Source organism: Coenobita brevimanus, chromosome 53, assembly GCF_032717465.1.
Source record: "Coenobita brevimanus isolate Jiangsu-jjx chromosome 53, ASM3271746v2, whole genome shotgun sequence".
Taxonomy (NCBI): Eukaryota; Metazoa; Arthropoda; class Malacostraca; order Decapoda; family Coenobitidae; genus Coenobita; species Coenobita brevimanus.
The window spans coordinates 10,418,901-10,435,681 of record NC_137006.1 but is presented as its reverse complement, the minus strand read 5'-3'; positions in this window follow the sequence as shown (position 1 = coordinate 10,435,681).

The following is a 16,781-nucleotide window of genomic DNA, read 5'->3' as shown; positions in this document are numbered from 1 at the left end:
CTTCCTTTTCAGATGCCTGTACACCTCAAAATACACAACTGGAGGCTAGATATAGCTTTACCTAATAATAATAATACCCCCGCATTTTCAAGTTTTTTTTTTTTTTCAAAATTGATAGTTATTTATGTAAATACTCCCATGCCTATGAATTATATCGCTATTGTTTGTTTTAAAAGTTGTAGTAAAAAGCAGTTTGGTGTGTGTGTGTGTGTGTGTGTGTGTGTGTGTGTGTGTGTGTGTGTGTGTGTGTGTGTGTGTGTGTGTGTGTGTGTGTGACATTTTAGTTCTTGTTTTGAAAATAGAGCTCAGTCGGATACTCGTAGACTTCCTTCACTCCTTACCTCGCCCCAGCTCATCACATCCCTCCCTCCCTCTTTCTTTTCTTATCATTTCCCTCTTTCCCTGTATTTCTTATAATTCCCTGTCTTTCCTGCGACGTTGTCTCTCTTTATCTTTTCCTCCCCATCCCTTTCTCCCTCTTTCCTTCCGCCCTCCTCCTCATCCCTCCTTCCCTCCCCCCTTCTGTCTGTCTGTCTGTCTGTCTGTCTGTCTGTCTCTCTCTCTCTCTCTCTCTCTCTCTCTCTCTCTCTTCCTTCATTTATCACGCTGTAGCCTATCTTTCTATCTGACAGTCCTACACGGTTGTGCGCCAGCTGCTATGTATAGTACTCGTATCAGTCAATTTCTCTCTCTCTCTCTCTCTCTCTCTCTCTCTCGGGCTTAACATGAATAATATCGTTTAGCTGTAACTGGATCACTATTATTAGATGTCTTCATAGAACCAAAGAGGTCCTGAATATTTTTTCCAATTTTTCTTTACCTACGAAGAAAGATAAATATTATTTTTTGGCTGGGTGACCAGACTTAATTTTTCTGGCCAATGCACTCCGACAGATCCCCCTGTAACTAAAGAATATCGTGTGGCAGTAACAAAGGCTAAAGATGTCAAAAAGTCGTAATCACACAGTCACTGACAAGTTTTGAATTATTTCCATTTACTATAAGTGCAAAAAGAAGGCTTAACTCTATCTGCTTACCGACTGAATGAGAGAAGGCATTACCAGTTCGATAGAGTTTACTGCAGGACGAGGACCTCTCCTGTATTTCTGTGTCCTGACATACTGATTGTTCGCCTGTTCCATCGTCCCAGAATTTGATTTCAGTTCCATCACTTCGAGTAGAGCTACAGTATACTACACGGACAACACATACAGCCAGAAGAATCAAGTACAGACACGGAAATCTTACTTTCAGATAATGGTTCCAGTGTTTGACACACACACACACACACACACACACACACACACACACACACACACACACAGGACCACGAAACTTTCCATGATGAAGCCTGTGAATCAAATACATTCAGCATCAAAACATCACTGAACCAGCAGCATTGTCGTCAACGCAAGCGGGTGATATTATCATTCACTTCAATTAGCTCAGGCAGTAGAGAGAGAGAGAGAGAGAGAGAGAGAGAGAGAGAGAGAGAGAGAGGATTTCTCAGAAGATTTAATGCCAATTGTATTAGTCGTTCATTGCTGTTAAGGTAATGTAAAGCTTGATTAAGCTTCACTCTTTGGCGGTGGCGAACTTTAATGAGCTGAGTAATGTAGACCACTGTAGCTGGAACAAAATACACAGTTCCTTGTTCTCAGCCAGATTAGTAACAGTGCGAAATGTTCGTAATTTATAGTGCCCTATATTTCTCTCGAATATTCTAAACTTGTCTCTCCTAAGCCGAGATAAAATCTACACTAGGTATTTCAAAGCCAAAGAGCAAAGAATTATCAGAAGAGGGTCGTTGCGCCGCCAGTGTATGCCGGTGTTAATATCTGACGTGGTTTCTAAGGGATGAGGAAGAGCCAGGGTTGACACAGCCACTGACATAAAGAGACCGTACTCGCTAACGTTTCTAAGGTTTTACCATTACACTAATTACCAGGTGCAGAGATGAAGTCGGTCATTACAGTAGTAGCAATTGCAGTTGCAGTTGTAGTAGTACCGGAGGTAGCAGTAGTTGTTGTAGTACCGGCGGTAGTAGTAACAGTAGTAGTAGTAGTTGTTATTGTTGTTGGTGGTGTTCTTGTTTTATTGTTATTGTTGTTTTTATTATTATTATTATTATTATTATTATTATTATTATTATGTGGAGAGAATGGAGAATGAAAGACTAAGAGGGTATATGTGTACGTGAAGTGGAGGGAGGGAGAGGGAGGGGGAGACCGAGGATGAGGTGGAGGGATGGAGTTGAGAGGTATATAAGTGAGGGGGGAGTGAGCTGGGGGAGGGCAGTCAAATGGTGTGTGACAGAGCGACTTGGAGGAGTTTTGTCTGCGGCCACCTGTTGCGGGATTAGGGCTTCGGGCTATAGATAGATTGATAATTATTATTATAATTGTTGTGGTTTGCATTATTATTATTATTATTATTATTATTATCCATCATCCAATCCTTCGTCACCCCATGTGGAGCGTAGGAACCCGGGGCTAGGCAAGTTGGTCCTGACATTTAAGGTGAGAGTGACCAGCCTCACTCATCCCTGAGTGGCATTACGTGAGCAATAAACCGCAACCACTCCTTGGATATAAACCTACACAGGCTCAATCTGATTCGAGCACCTTAATTAACCACTAAATCATCAGGCGCCATAATTTGGTTATATGGTTACCACCCAGCGTAGTAAATGGTATCCTGGTGTACAGGAAACCATTTGGCTTGTCATTCAATGTAGAGTTACTCATAGGCAGAAGGAAAAGTAAAGAATGAAGGAAAGGAAGACAGAAGAAGGAGTGAAAAGTCACCTGTAGGCAGAAGAAGAAGGAAAGAGTAAAGAAAAGAAAGACAGTAAAGGAAGGATGGAAGAGAGAAAAGGGCAGACACCCATAGCAGCACTACATCGAGTTAGTGGATGGTGACTGCCAACATCTACCAATAATTTCATCATCACCAATATCGTTATCTTTATCAATATCATCTTTATCATATTTTTCAGTACCATTATTATGTTCATCATCATCATCACCATATTATCATTATCGTAGCTACTGTCATACTGCTTACCATTATCATTATTATTAACCGGCCACATCCTGGCAAATTTTCACCAGTGATCCCCCTCAATTCCGGCAGCTTTTCAAAAAAAATTATTTTTAATTTTTTGCTAAAACTTCCACTTTTTATGAGAAACATCGAAAACTCAGAGAGAAAGTGCTCAGTTGAGTTTAGAAATGCCGATACAGGTAACTGTACCCTCACCTTGGTACCGTGTTCTCTTGGGCCAAGTTCCGGAGAAGACGTTTTCTGTGGGAGGGGTAACTATTCCAAACCACTTATAATAGATAAATATTCATTTATATGGTGTGAATTTATATGTAGTACACGAGTATATTGGTTTTCAAACAATAAGCATTGTTCACTCACCAAACACATCAACATATGGCACCTTCCTTCATGACGTTACCGCCTCATCATTTCTGCTTGTTTCTTCCTCTGGCTTGTTTCTTCCTCTGTCCTCCACCCCGGGAATCACTTTTGCCTTGAATTTCGTCATTGGAGAGACCATGGTGTGACATGTCTTTACTGGCCAGGTCACTGCTAACAGGTGAGTTGCCAAGGAAATGGCTTGCACGGGGGGGAGGGGGGTCAGGCGAGGCCAGGCAGCATCCCTGCATGATCTGGGGTAGAGGAAGGTCTCCCACATACGCCTACCAAAAATCACCCGTGATACTTGAAAAATGTGCAAATGATGGACCTCGCAATTGCAAGACGTATGGATACATCATCGAGTGTCACTGTGACAAAACGTGGTGACGTATCCATACGTCAATGGGATACCTTGGGTTTATTATTACTGCTACTACTGGTACTGCTACTACCAATACTACTACTTCTTCTGCCACCACCACTACTACCAGTACTACTACTACTATTACTATTACTACTACTACTCAACAACCAACTTCAGTAACTATTGTCAGTTGTTAGGTGTTTTGCAAGCGTAAACTATAAAAAAGCCTCATCGGCTTTGAAGGATTGAGTCAGGTCTAGCATGACCTCTGGCAACACAAGAGGTATTATTTAAGTCTGCTTCACAGTCTTCAGCACAAGCTGTCTACTCTCAGTGAGCCAAATATAACCGTTTGGTGGTAAGAAGAAGAATTATACACGGTACTACACATTCAGTCCTCCTCTTTGACTCCACCAGGCGATGTCCTGTGTGGTGGGGACGGCTCAATCAATTATAATTAAGGTGCTTCATTTATTATTTTTCTACTTCCACAGCCACACCAAGGCCATTGCCAGCCGACTGGGCTGTCTGTTCAGCACACAGGATACTGCAAGGTGAATCTCTAGTGAAGCGATATTTATAGATCACCCTGTCCTCGCAGCGTGAGAGCAGCAAATTAATGACTTCATTACGATGACCTTTTTCTGAAATAATTTTGGCCTCATTCATATGCAAGTGTTCTGCCTGTGAGAGAATTAATTAGTTGAAAGTTTAGATACAGCCACAACCGCTTCGTCACATGACATTTGTCATGAAATGAATAAAAAACATTTGGTGGTGGAATGGGAAAAATTTAACCCGCCCCATCCTGGCAGATTTTTCACCAATGACCTCCCCCAATCCTGGCAGATTTCCGATTGTTTTGTTTTAGCTAAAACATCTGCTTTTTTTGGAAAATAAAGAAAATTCATAGAGAAATTGCTCACCTGAGCTTAAAGATGCTGGTACAGGTGACCCTACCTTCACCTGGCATTGTGCACTATAGAGCCTTTTTTTTTTTTTTCGATTTACCAATATCCCCTTCATGTGTTATTGGAGCGGGCTTTTGCCTTTAGGCGGCCCACGGTTAAGCTGAACTAATCGTCTTGCCTATCGTGGTGGGGGTCTGACAGAGACGAGCTTTACAAGCTCAGCTGTTGGTGTCACTGCAATGAGCCTGCCAGCCGCTGTTGATGCCTCACTAGCAGTGGTTGGTGGTGAAGTTGGAGAGCCTGTCCTGAGAGTGGTAGTATCAGGACACCTGAGAAGGTAGTGAAACAGAGGTTCGTTGGACACTTCTTTGCAGTACTGACATTCCTCTTCTTTGTTGGTGTCCAGCATTTGACATGCTCCTTTGTATCCCAGGCGGAGGCGATGTTGGTAAGTACGAACATGGGCAGGGACCGCCTTGTCAACACTGAGAGGCTGGTATTGGATGGCCATAGCATACCAGGTTGCTGATGGTGAATGCGACGCCACGCATGACTCGTGTTGGTGTCGAGAAAGAAGAGATGGATGGCTTTTGGCTTTTGCCTTGGTCTGTGCCAGGCTTGGGGGAATGTTCATGTAGACATTTAGCCTCTTGGTGTCATGTTTGGCAGCATAGTCCGCTCTTTTGTTCCCTCTAATCCCAACATGGCTAGGTATCCAGTTCTGGGTGATGTGTTTGCCTTGTTCTTTCAGTTCCTGAGCAAGGGAGAGTACAGTACATGGGTAATGAGGTGGATGTTATTTGGTTGAGTGGAGGCAAGTGTCTGTATGGCTGTCAGAGAATCTGTGTGTATTACGTGGTGTGACTGTGGTTGGTCAAGAGCATGCTAGAGGGCACCTGCAATAGCAACCAGCTCAGTCTGTAACGTGGAGGCTCCATCTGAGAGTCTCCACACATTAAAAGTTTCTTTATAGATCATGGCTGCCCCAGCAGTGTTGTTGAGGAGCCATCAGTATAGTATGTTAGGGCCCCATCCAGGGAGGCAGCATGCATGCTTTGGAGGGCTTCCTGGCATAGCTGAGCTGTTGTAGATATTGCCTTGGAACTGGGGGGGGGGGGGTGATGGTATGCAGGTGAATGGTTGGTGGTCCCCAGGGTGGAGGGATAGTATGGCTGGTGTGAGATGTGTCCTTTCCCTTTGCAATTATGAGGTCTTTGATACCAACAACTGAGATTGCTGCAACCACACATTGTGCCCATGTTTCTCTATAAGAAGCAGTCTGTCGATGCAGCACTACAGTTACTGTATCAGCAGGAGGTGATGGCCTGGGAAGATGTATCATTTTAGCAAGAATGCAAGCTGTACGTTGCTGTATGCAAATCCCTAGAGGGATAATGAAAGTTTCTTGATGGAGGTTGCACAGTTAGGCCCACATGGGGGCTCCAAGTATAAGTCGGAGTGCATTATTTTGTATTACCTCCAATCTGGCTAACAGATGTTCACTGAGAGTTACAAGACATGGGGCAGAGTAGTCAACCAAGGATATGATGGCATGGGTATAGTAGGTGCGAAGGACATTGTAGCTGGCACCTCCCTTCAGGCTTGTGATGGATCTCATGACCCTGGTCCTGGTGGCTGCTCTTTCCCGCAGGCACCTTACCTGTGCATCAAAGGACAGCTTCTTATCAAACCAGAAACCTAGGTACTGGTGGCTGGAGACCCACTCAAGCTCTGTACCATGGATGGAGAGTGGCTGCTCAGGGTCCGGTTTTTTAAAAGCAATGGCTTTCGACTTGCAGGGATTAATCTTTAGCCCCAACTCTAGACATTGCCCATGGATAAGCTGTAGGGTATGCTGAGAATTGTGCTCATTATCTGGCCCTGTAGATACAATGGCCAGGTCATCTGCATAGCAATGGATCTTTACCCCTGGTCGCAGGGGTATGTTTAGGAGCTCATCCATGAGTATGTTGAAGAGGTAGGGGCTCAAAATACTGACTTGGGGGGTTCCGTTTTCATGGCAATGAAAGGAGGAGGAGTGTCCTTGAAAGCGAACAAGTGCACTACGTCTTTTTAAAGGGTCTATGAGTCATCCAAGCATCTTACCAGCAACACCTCTACGTGCTCGGATAAAAAGAACAGATGTTGCATTGGCAAGCTCAAAGGCTTTTTCAAGGTCAAGGAACACAGCATTGCAGCGACCATTGTTAACTCTGTTAAGGAAGGTGGTGAGGCATTCAGCCGCACCAACGTTTTTGGTGTAAGCAAAGAGGGCAGGGTTCAGGGGGCCAACCTTCCATTTTAGTCTATTTAAGACCATACACTCTGCTGTTATCGCAACACAACTGAGGAGGGAGATGGGGAGCCAGTTATTTGGATCTCGTGTTTTGGGGATAGGCACAATTTCTGCTTTTTTCCATTGGTGGGGCAAGGTAGCTGCAGCCCATGAAGCATTTATAAGGGAAAGCAGTGCAGCTTGTCCAACTGGGCCAGAAAGCCGCAACATGCTATATGTGATTTTATCAGCCCCAGGTGCAATATCTTTACTCTTCTTCTGGGATCTCTGGAGTTCTTGGGATATGAAGGGCAGATCAGAGTCAGCATCGCTCTGACACGCCTCTTCTATTTCTCTGTCTCTGCCTGGTTGTAACCTGGCAAGCGTTTGGACAGTCTCCCTTGGGAGTTGATCTAAGCTAGCACGGGTTGCAAAGGAGGCTGCAAGATGCTCAGCTTTTCCCTCAGGGTTGGGGTGGGGAGGAATTGTAGGGAGCTTTTTCCCTGCTATTTTCTTTGGCGTCCCCCACAAGGTGCTCACAGAAGTGTGTGAATCAATATTCTGGCACCACTTGATCCATTTTACCTCTCGGATGATTTCTCAGTGCTGTGACAAACAACTGCCTACAGAAGTGCTATAGAGCCAGGCTCCAGCGAAGACGTTTTCTATGGTAGGGGTAACTATTTTAAACCACTCAGACGAGATAGATATTAATTTATTTGGTTCGAATTTATATGTAGTACAAGAATATATTGGTTTTCATACAGTATTATAGGCGATATAAGCGTTGTTTCACTCAACAAACACAGTAACATACTGCACCTTTTTGGCGACATTACCTGCTCATCACTTCTGATCATCTCTTCCTCTAACACCACGTAAACTTTGTCCTCCACATTGTCATCGATTGGGGAATTACTCTCACCTTGAATTTCATACCGTGGCGCAACATGTCTTTACTGGACAGGTCACTGGTAATAGGTGAGTTGCCAAGACAATGGCATGCAGAGGGTGGGGAGGTCACGTGGGATAAGGCGTTATCCCTGCCTGGCCTCGGGTAGAGGAAGGTGTCCCGAGTGTACGTACCAAAAATCATGCGCGAAATTTGAAAAATGTGCAAATGATGGACTATGCAACCACAGCGTGTTTAAAAACATCAACTGGAGTCACAGTGACAAAACGTTCAGGCACATATGTATGTCAGTGGGACGCGGTGGGTTAAATATACGCCATCTGATAAAAAGGTTTACATTGAAAGGTAAATGTACGGAAGAGTAAAGTTGTGGGTATTTTCCTAACACTGTCAAAAAGTATCATACCACCTACTTTTTCAATTACACAACGAAAACAAATACCCCTATGATTACCATATGCTTCTTTTCCCTATTTTTTTTTTTTGTACAGGGGAATAATCATACCTGACTTCCAATCCTCCGAGACTCTACCTTCCTCCCAGGCCAATCTACATATCTTCCATACCAATTCTACTGCTATCTCTTACCCGTGCCTCAGCAATTCACCATACACTTCATTAATTCCTTGGGCTTTTCCCATTTTGACTTTCTTCATTGCTTCCACCACTTCCATCCTCCAGATCTCTTCCTCAGTTCTCATCTCCCTACTTCCCCCAGCCATTCTCCAACTACTTATACTCACATCACTTTCATTTTCTATGTTTAACACATCTTAAAGTGTTCTCTCAATCTTTTCACTTTTATATCCCTTCTCCATTAGCAACGTACCAGTTTTATCTGTCACTCCCCTATTACATTCTATATTACCCTGTCTAACTCTCTTTGCTTCCTTCCAGAACATCTTACATTCCCTCCACATTACACTTTAATTCCTTCAAGTTTCCTCATCCACTCTCTTCTTACTCACTCATTAATCTTTTTCCCTCACTCTTCCTCTTTGCATATATCTCTAATTCATTTCTCAATTTCCTCCATGCCTCTGCTTCCCATCCACACACTATATGCTTTCTGCTTTTACATCACAGCTTGTTTTGCTTCTTCATTCCATATTTTCGTCGTGCACCCCATTTCATCTTCTCTTCATCCTGCGCACCACCTCACATGCAGCACAGATTTTTTCTGTGAATATTATGTACACAACTTGCACCTTCCCCACCTGCTCCAAATCATATTTACCCAATTGCTCCTCCACTTGTCTCTTATATTCTGCGTTTATTTCATCCTCTTGCAACCTTTCAACCCTCTTTATATGGACTGCTTCTCCCACCCTTTCTCTCTTTCCATTTATGCATCGCATTTGTACTTTGACTTTCACCACCACCAAGTGGTGGTCAGAATGTCCATTCCCCCAACCTCTGTATGCTCTCGCATCTGGTACATACCTTCTCATTCTCTCTCTCTCTCTCTCTCTCTCTCTCACACACACACACACACACACACACACACACACACACACACACACACACACACACACACACACACACACACACACACACACACACACACACACACACACACACACACACACACACACACACGCACACACACAATCTGTCAATGCCTTTCATTCCCCATACTTTCTTTATACTCATTTCAAAGCCAAAGGTGGATCTTGTTCATATGAACAGAACAACATATCATGCTTTCTTGTTCCTGAACTTGAATCTACTGAATTCTCTACTCTCTGGCATCGCCTTTCCTGTCATTCTCTGACTAAATATATCTGTGCTGTTTACTTATCCCCTAATTCTCTTGACTATTAAAAATTCTTCGACTATCTTACTTCTAAAACGGAAAACATCCTATCAACATCTCCTTTCTCTGAAATCTCCGTTCTAGGAGATTTAAATGTTCACCACCTCCTATGGCTCTCCTCTCCATTCGCTGATCCACGTGCTGAATAAGCCTGCATCTTTTCTATCCTTCATGACATAGTGCAGCTTGTACAGCACCCTACCCATATCCCTGACCGTCTTGGAGAGAGTTCCAATACTCCTGACCTCTTCCTTACAATTAATCCTTCTGCTTATGCTGTTAATCTTTCCTCTCCATTGGACTTCTCCAATCGCAGTCTTATCACCTTAACCTGTCTTATAATTTCAGCACGTCCTGTGGACCCTCCCAAGAAGTGATGGTTGTGGCACTTTAGAGCTGCTGATTGGGAGGCCTTCAGGCAGCACTGCTCTGATTTTCCCTGGAATGATTATTGCTTCCATGGCGGTGAGCCATCTGAGTGTGCTATGCGCATTATGGAGGTTATTCTGTCGTGAATGGAAACATATTCCATTCTCATATCCTATGACTAATGCAAAAAAAAAAAAAAAATGTTTTAGTCACGCTTGTTCTAATGATGTCCACAACAACGAGAAGGCCTACTAAAGCTACCAGAGCCAACCCTCCCCTGATTCTCATTTCTTTTATGTTTCTGCCCAGAATCGTGCCAAGTCTGTTCTTTGCTCTGCTAACAATAATTTCATTCATACTAAATGCTATGAACTCTCCAACTCCAATTCTTCCCACCCCCTCTGGCACCTTTCCAAAAACCTTTCTAACAAGTTTACCTCATCATCCTTCACTCCTCTTTTCCACTCCGATAGCTCTGTAGCTATTTCTTCTACTGGTAAAGCAGAACTCTTCACTCAGAGTTTCTCCTTGAGTTCCTCCTTCGATGATTTTGGTGCTTTTCTTCCATCACCTCCCCTCTCTGACTTCCTCATGGCTGACATTAAAATTTCTTCAAGTGACGTATTTTCTGTCATCACTGGCCTCAATACAAACAAGGCATATGGGCCTGATGGGGTCTCCCCTCTTGTCCTCAAGACCTGTGCTTCAGTGCTTACGCCCTACGTCAATAAACTCTTTTGCCTTTTTCTACCAACTAGTACCTCTCCTTCTTGCTAGTAGTTACAACTCATCCAGCCTGTCCCAAAGAAGGGTGACCATTTCCATCCTTCTAACTATCGCCCAATTCCTTTAACATCCTGTGTTTCAAAAAGTTTTCGAATTTATTAAAAAAAAAATTTTAAAGCATCTTTTCTTTCACAACCTTCTTTCTGATCGTCAGTATGGGTTCTGCCAGGGTCGCTCCACTGACAATCATCTCACCTACGTTTCGGACTCCTGATCATCCTCCTTTCGGGACTTTGGCGAAATCTTTGCCATTGCACTTGACATCCCAACGGCTTTCGATTGAGTCTGGCATAAATCTTTAATTCCCAAACTACCTATGACGGTTTCTATCCTTCTATCTGTGCCTTCATCTCTACCTTCCTTTCTGGTCATTCTATAGCTGCTGTTGTTGACGGCCACGGTTCTTTAGAGCTATCAATAGTGGTGTTCCTCAGGGTACTATCCTATCACCAACTCTCTTCCTTCTATTCATCAATGTCCTTGTAAGCTGTACATCTATATCCGCTCATATGCTGATGACTCCATCCTTTGCTCTTCCATTTTCTTCCCACTGTGTCCATCTCAGCAGTTACTTCAAGAAATAAGGGATGAGGCTATGACACATCTAATGTCTGACTTGGCTCATATATCTGATTGAGGTAAAAGTAATCCTGTTGTTTTTAATGCATGAAAAAGTCAGTTCTTATATCTAAAAATCCCACAAAATATCTCGCAGGAGTACCCTCTAATTATTAAGAATATCTAACTTAATCCTGCATCATCTTTAAAAAAACTCAGGGTTTAAAATCTCTGGAGATTTATCTTGGAAGGATCATATTACCTTTCTTGTAAAGTCTGCTTCCAAGAGATTAGGTTTGCTAAGCTGATTCCGTGCTTTCTTTATCCCTGCACAGTTCTTGACTTTTTTCAAGGGTTTTATTTGCCCCTTTTTAAGAGTACAACTCTCACATGTGGGGAGGCTCCCCACATACAACTATTCTCAACAAGGTGGAGTCAAAGACTTTTCGTCTCATTAACTCTCCTCCTCTTATGGGCTCCCTTCAACCTCTGTCTCTTCGCCGCATTGTTGCATCTTTATCTGCTCCTCTGAACTGTCTGCTCGCATCCTTCCACCACTAGGGCGGGCGGGTAGCGCCCGTCTAGCAACAAACTCTCTTCACTTTTCTGTTCAACTCTCTAATGCAAGAGTTAACCGTTACTCCCAAGCCATTATGTATGCAACATGTCAACTCTGGAATGATCTCCCTTTGTCTGTACAGTATTTCCTACTGCCTATGATATCCAGTCTTTCAAACTCAGTGTGTCCTGGCATCTCGAAATGAACGAATCTTTATTTAGGCACTCTGTAATCTTGTTTTTTTTTTTTTTTTCTTGGAGGGAACAGTTTGCGGGCTCCTGGCCTTTGGTTCCTTCTTTCTTGCATTAAAAAAAATCCATTTCACCATCCAACTTTCTCGTCACTCGCCATGCATACCTGTGGATCATTTTGTTCTAAAGAGGGTACAGGGTTTCACCAACCCCCTCCCCACACAAATGTCGCACCATTTTCATCCATTTCCGCGGGCACACCCCACTCACCAACTACCCCATCCCCCTTCACATTCCCTACCTTTTTATTCATGTCGCCGATTAAAAACACTCTCTCACTCCTCTCGAACTTTTCTACAGTATTCATGCTTTCATATTAGGCAAAACTCTTCTTTCACTCAGCTCTCGCTGTTTTAAACGAAATTATATTTATGCACCACATTTTACCAATGATTTTTTTCTCTGTAAAACGCTTAATTTTTAACAATTTCATTTGAGCTTATGTAGAAAATCTTCCTGCCCCCAATAGGTTAACCGGATGTTTTGCGCAATATGTAACAGCCAAATTAATTACTGTTCATATCCTGCACTTCAGGCCAAAATCAACTGTGCAATGGATGCAACCCAGAGCTTTTACATTTTTCTTTTAAATTTTTTGAATTACAACACATACAGTATATTAATCATTTATATTCTCCAGCAACAATAAAAGAAATTAAATAGAAAGTGATGTTGAACATGAAGGAAAATGCGGTTTGGACTGTACAGTAGAAGTTTGAAAACTTTTCTTTGCCCATTTGAGACAGCTGAGTCGGTAAGGGTTTTGTCGATCTATCCTTAGAGAGTGAAAAGGAGTCTTTGCCCTACAAGTGAAGCTAACTTACATCCGTACAAATCACGGTTCCTTAAGCACATTATATTTCTTCTCTCAGAAGCAAAAATTTCCTTGTGTGATTGCAAATTATTTCCTAACGATTCTGTCAGAAAAAAGTCTTACACAGTGAATTCAGCAGCATTAAGAGAATGAAGGTCATCTTGAAGAGGCCGAAGATGGCACAGAGTCAGAAGGGAGTTGGACCACAACACTGAATGTAGTGTACCACTACTGCTATGTTTTCTTTTTATGACACCCGGGCTCGCGATGCAACTGCAGATGTCATGTTTGGCTTGATGTGTGTGTGTGTGTGTGTGTGTGTGTGTGTGTGTGTGTGTGTGTGTGTGTGTGTGTGTGTGTGTGTGTGTGTGTGTGTGTGTGTGTGTGTGTGTGTGCGTGCGTGCGTGCGTGCGTGTGTGTGTGTGTGTGTGTGTGTGTGTGTGTGTGTGTGTGTGTGTGTGTGTGTGTGTGTGTGTGTGTGTGTGTGTGTGTGTGTGTGTGTGTGTGTCCCCACGGGAAGCACCTTGTCGTGGTGGGAGGATTGCATACTCCATAAATCTGGTGGACCATACTAGCTGGGGTAGATCCACCCCCGGACCCAGCAGGAGGACAAGGTTACCCATGATAGAGGGATCATCAATAGGGGGTCAAACTAATTATTCCCAGGCCCACTGCCTTGTGGATAACCCTTGGATTGGTCAAGGTTACTGGAGTTAACCCAGAACCGTGCGTGGAGTCCCACGGAAGGCTGGGTTTGACAGACAAAGCCCAGCAGACTCGTGCAACCCTGATCAGTAGACGGTCGTCGTGAATCTTCATGCTACCATTACATGCTGAGAAGGGCCAATTCATGTGGTGGTAAGGGCTGAGCATCCAAATCCATTCATTGCGCAAGCCCACTGCTATACTTACCTTCCATTTCATCCTTTGATCAAAATCAGCAGACCCGTGGCGCCAGGATAGGGAGACGGTGACAAGTCATGGATGTGGACTGAACTCGTCGAGTCCTGCACATAGAGGACACTGGACCAGTGACCGCTGGCATGATGGCATAGGAGCAGGCCATGCCTTTGACAGCATCCAGTGTGACTAACTAGCCAGGAATGGATGCCCAACTGCTTACCCCTGATGGGGAGGGGTTTTAAAAATGTAACTTAAACATTTGCTGCTCCACAGCATCTGGGTAGATAGTTGTGTCTGACAAGGCATCCCACACTGCAGTCGAGAAAGCAAAAGAATCCCTCTGAAACTTGCTACCTGGAATACACGAACCTTGCTTGATACGGACCAAGACACATGACCACGCCGTAGAACTGCCACTTATTGCCCATGAACCAAAAAAAATATAAAGCTGACATTGCCGTCTTGTCCGAGACTCGCCTCTCAGGAGAGGGCAACCTAACAGAAGCAGGAAAAGGTATACCTATTTCTGGAAGAGATAACCAAACAATGTAAAAAGAAACCATGGTATTAGCTTTGAAGTCCAAAACATCATACTGGATAAGATCCAAGAATCACGTGTAGGCATATCAGTGAGGCTGATATCCTGGCACATACCACACTCTAAAGGCCAATATGCAACATTTATCAGTGCTTATGCCACAACGATTGAATCTGAGGACATTGTCAAAGATTCCTTTTATGACTCTCTGGATGTTACCATTTCCTCAGTACCAAATATTGACAATTTCATCCTTCTTGGAGATCTCAGTGCCAGCGTAGGAAAAGATAATCACCTCTGGCAAGGCATTATAGGCTGCCATGGTGCTGGTAACACGAACAACAAAGGCCTTAGACTGCAGTCATTATGCACAGTCTGGTCGTCATTAACACCATTTTTCACCTTAAGAATAAACACAAGACCACACAGAAGCATTCACTGTCTTGACGTAGGCACCCAACTGACTATGGCATTGTAAGGCAGAGAGACCGTATAGAAGTTCTTATATCCCAAGCTATGACAGGTGATGAGTGCTCAACAGGGCATAACCTTATACTCACCAAACTGCAATTAGTCATAGGCCTACAAATGGGCGATGAATTTCTTCGTGTGTCATATGAGTATTTGCTCTCAGTCCAAGCCAGGCTTCAGTCATAATTGCCTTGTATTCAGTAACCAATTGCAGCGATGATGATCAATATGCAACCGTATAATTAAGTCATAAAGATCTCGTGAGAGGAGAGGAAAACAAAAGAGAGGAGGAGAGAATAGAGTAAAAGATAGCTGGAGAGAGTAAAGTTCAGCAGGACAGAGCAAAGCAGAATAGAGTAGGGTAAGGTAGAGTAGTGGACAAAAGGAGAGGTGGGGAAGGGAAAGGAGAAGTGTAATTTAGAACTATGTGCAGTAGAGTACTGAAAAATAGAGAAGCGTTGTGATGAGTACAGTAAAATAGAACTGGATATTAGAAATGAGGAGAATAGTGTAGAGTAGCGCAGAGTAAAGTTAAGTAGAGCACAGGGAGGGGAGAGGAGAGAGGAGGGGAAGGCAGGTGACGACAAAAGAGGTGTTTGGTGAACGAAAAAATAAAATAATTCCAGGTTGTGAGTCGCTTATTATGACGTTCCTATTGGTTGTTAAGTCTCCACAGAAGTATAAAGAATTCCCAGTTAAAAATATATTGCTTCCAGTAAAGCAGATTTGGCTGTTACCTTCAATTTACAGCATTAGTTGTAAGCAAAAAGTAGCGATAAATTTTTGAAACACATCGCTGACTAAAGGCCAGGGAACAGAAATGGCCATGTGTTCGTTGGTAGAGGCCACTCATCAGAGAATGATGCGTAAGACAGAGAAATTGAAAGGTAGACAGGCATACATATAGACAGATAGATAAATAAATCGATTCGTAAATATACAGTATATAGACAGGTAGGTATAAACAGACAGGCGAAATAATTGTAATAAAATCTATAGTTTGGAACAAAGCCATATGGGGACAGAAGAAAAACAGTGTGGAAAGCAAACCTAAAAGACTGATTTTCGTAAAGGAGGAGTGACTTGTTTATGAAAATGGCATACAAAATTTAGGGACCAGGTTTTTATATTTTACAACATGTCCTTGACTTACAGCGACGACTGAGTGCATGGAGGAAAAACACGCATAACTAAAGAGAAAAAAGTCCCCTAAGAATTAGTAGCTCAGGTAATGGATCAATGACAAGAAATGCAAAAAGGATTTGAGTGTGAGTCGGCTTAGTGACATATGATTGTATAACCTGTGAAAGGAGACAGGGAAGGTTGAGCCCCATCGAGACAGACAGACAAAGAGAAAGAGAGAGAGAGAGAGAGAGAGAGAGAGAGAGAGAGAGAGAGAGAGAGAGAGAGAGAGAGAGAGAGGTCTTAGAGATTTAAAGTTAATCAAGGTCAGAGTATTAGACATAGTTACCAAACTCCACACACACACACACACACACACACACAATAATGATAAAAAAAAGTCAGAAATAATCCAGGCCTTGATCCAGAAAATCCAGACGCCTGAAATTCCTCTACTGACTATGAATTTAATACTTTCTTTCCATTTGACATTTATCCATCAACAAGGACTGCAATATTAAAACCCTCCGGCCATTCTAGATTTACATTTCCTATTTGTTTTCCATTTTTCTGCCTTGTTCACATTTTCTACGTGATAACTTTTCATTCTGAATGCTTTTTTTTTTCTTTCTCTTTGTCTCTCCTACACATCATCTGGCACTTTCCTACCTACTTTTTACACTCTTTTCTCTCATTTATAGG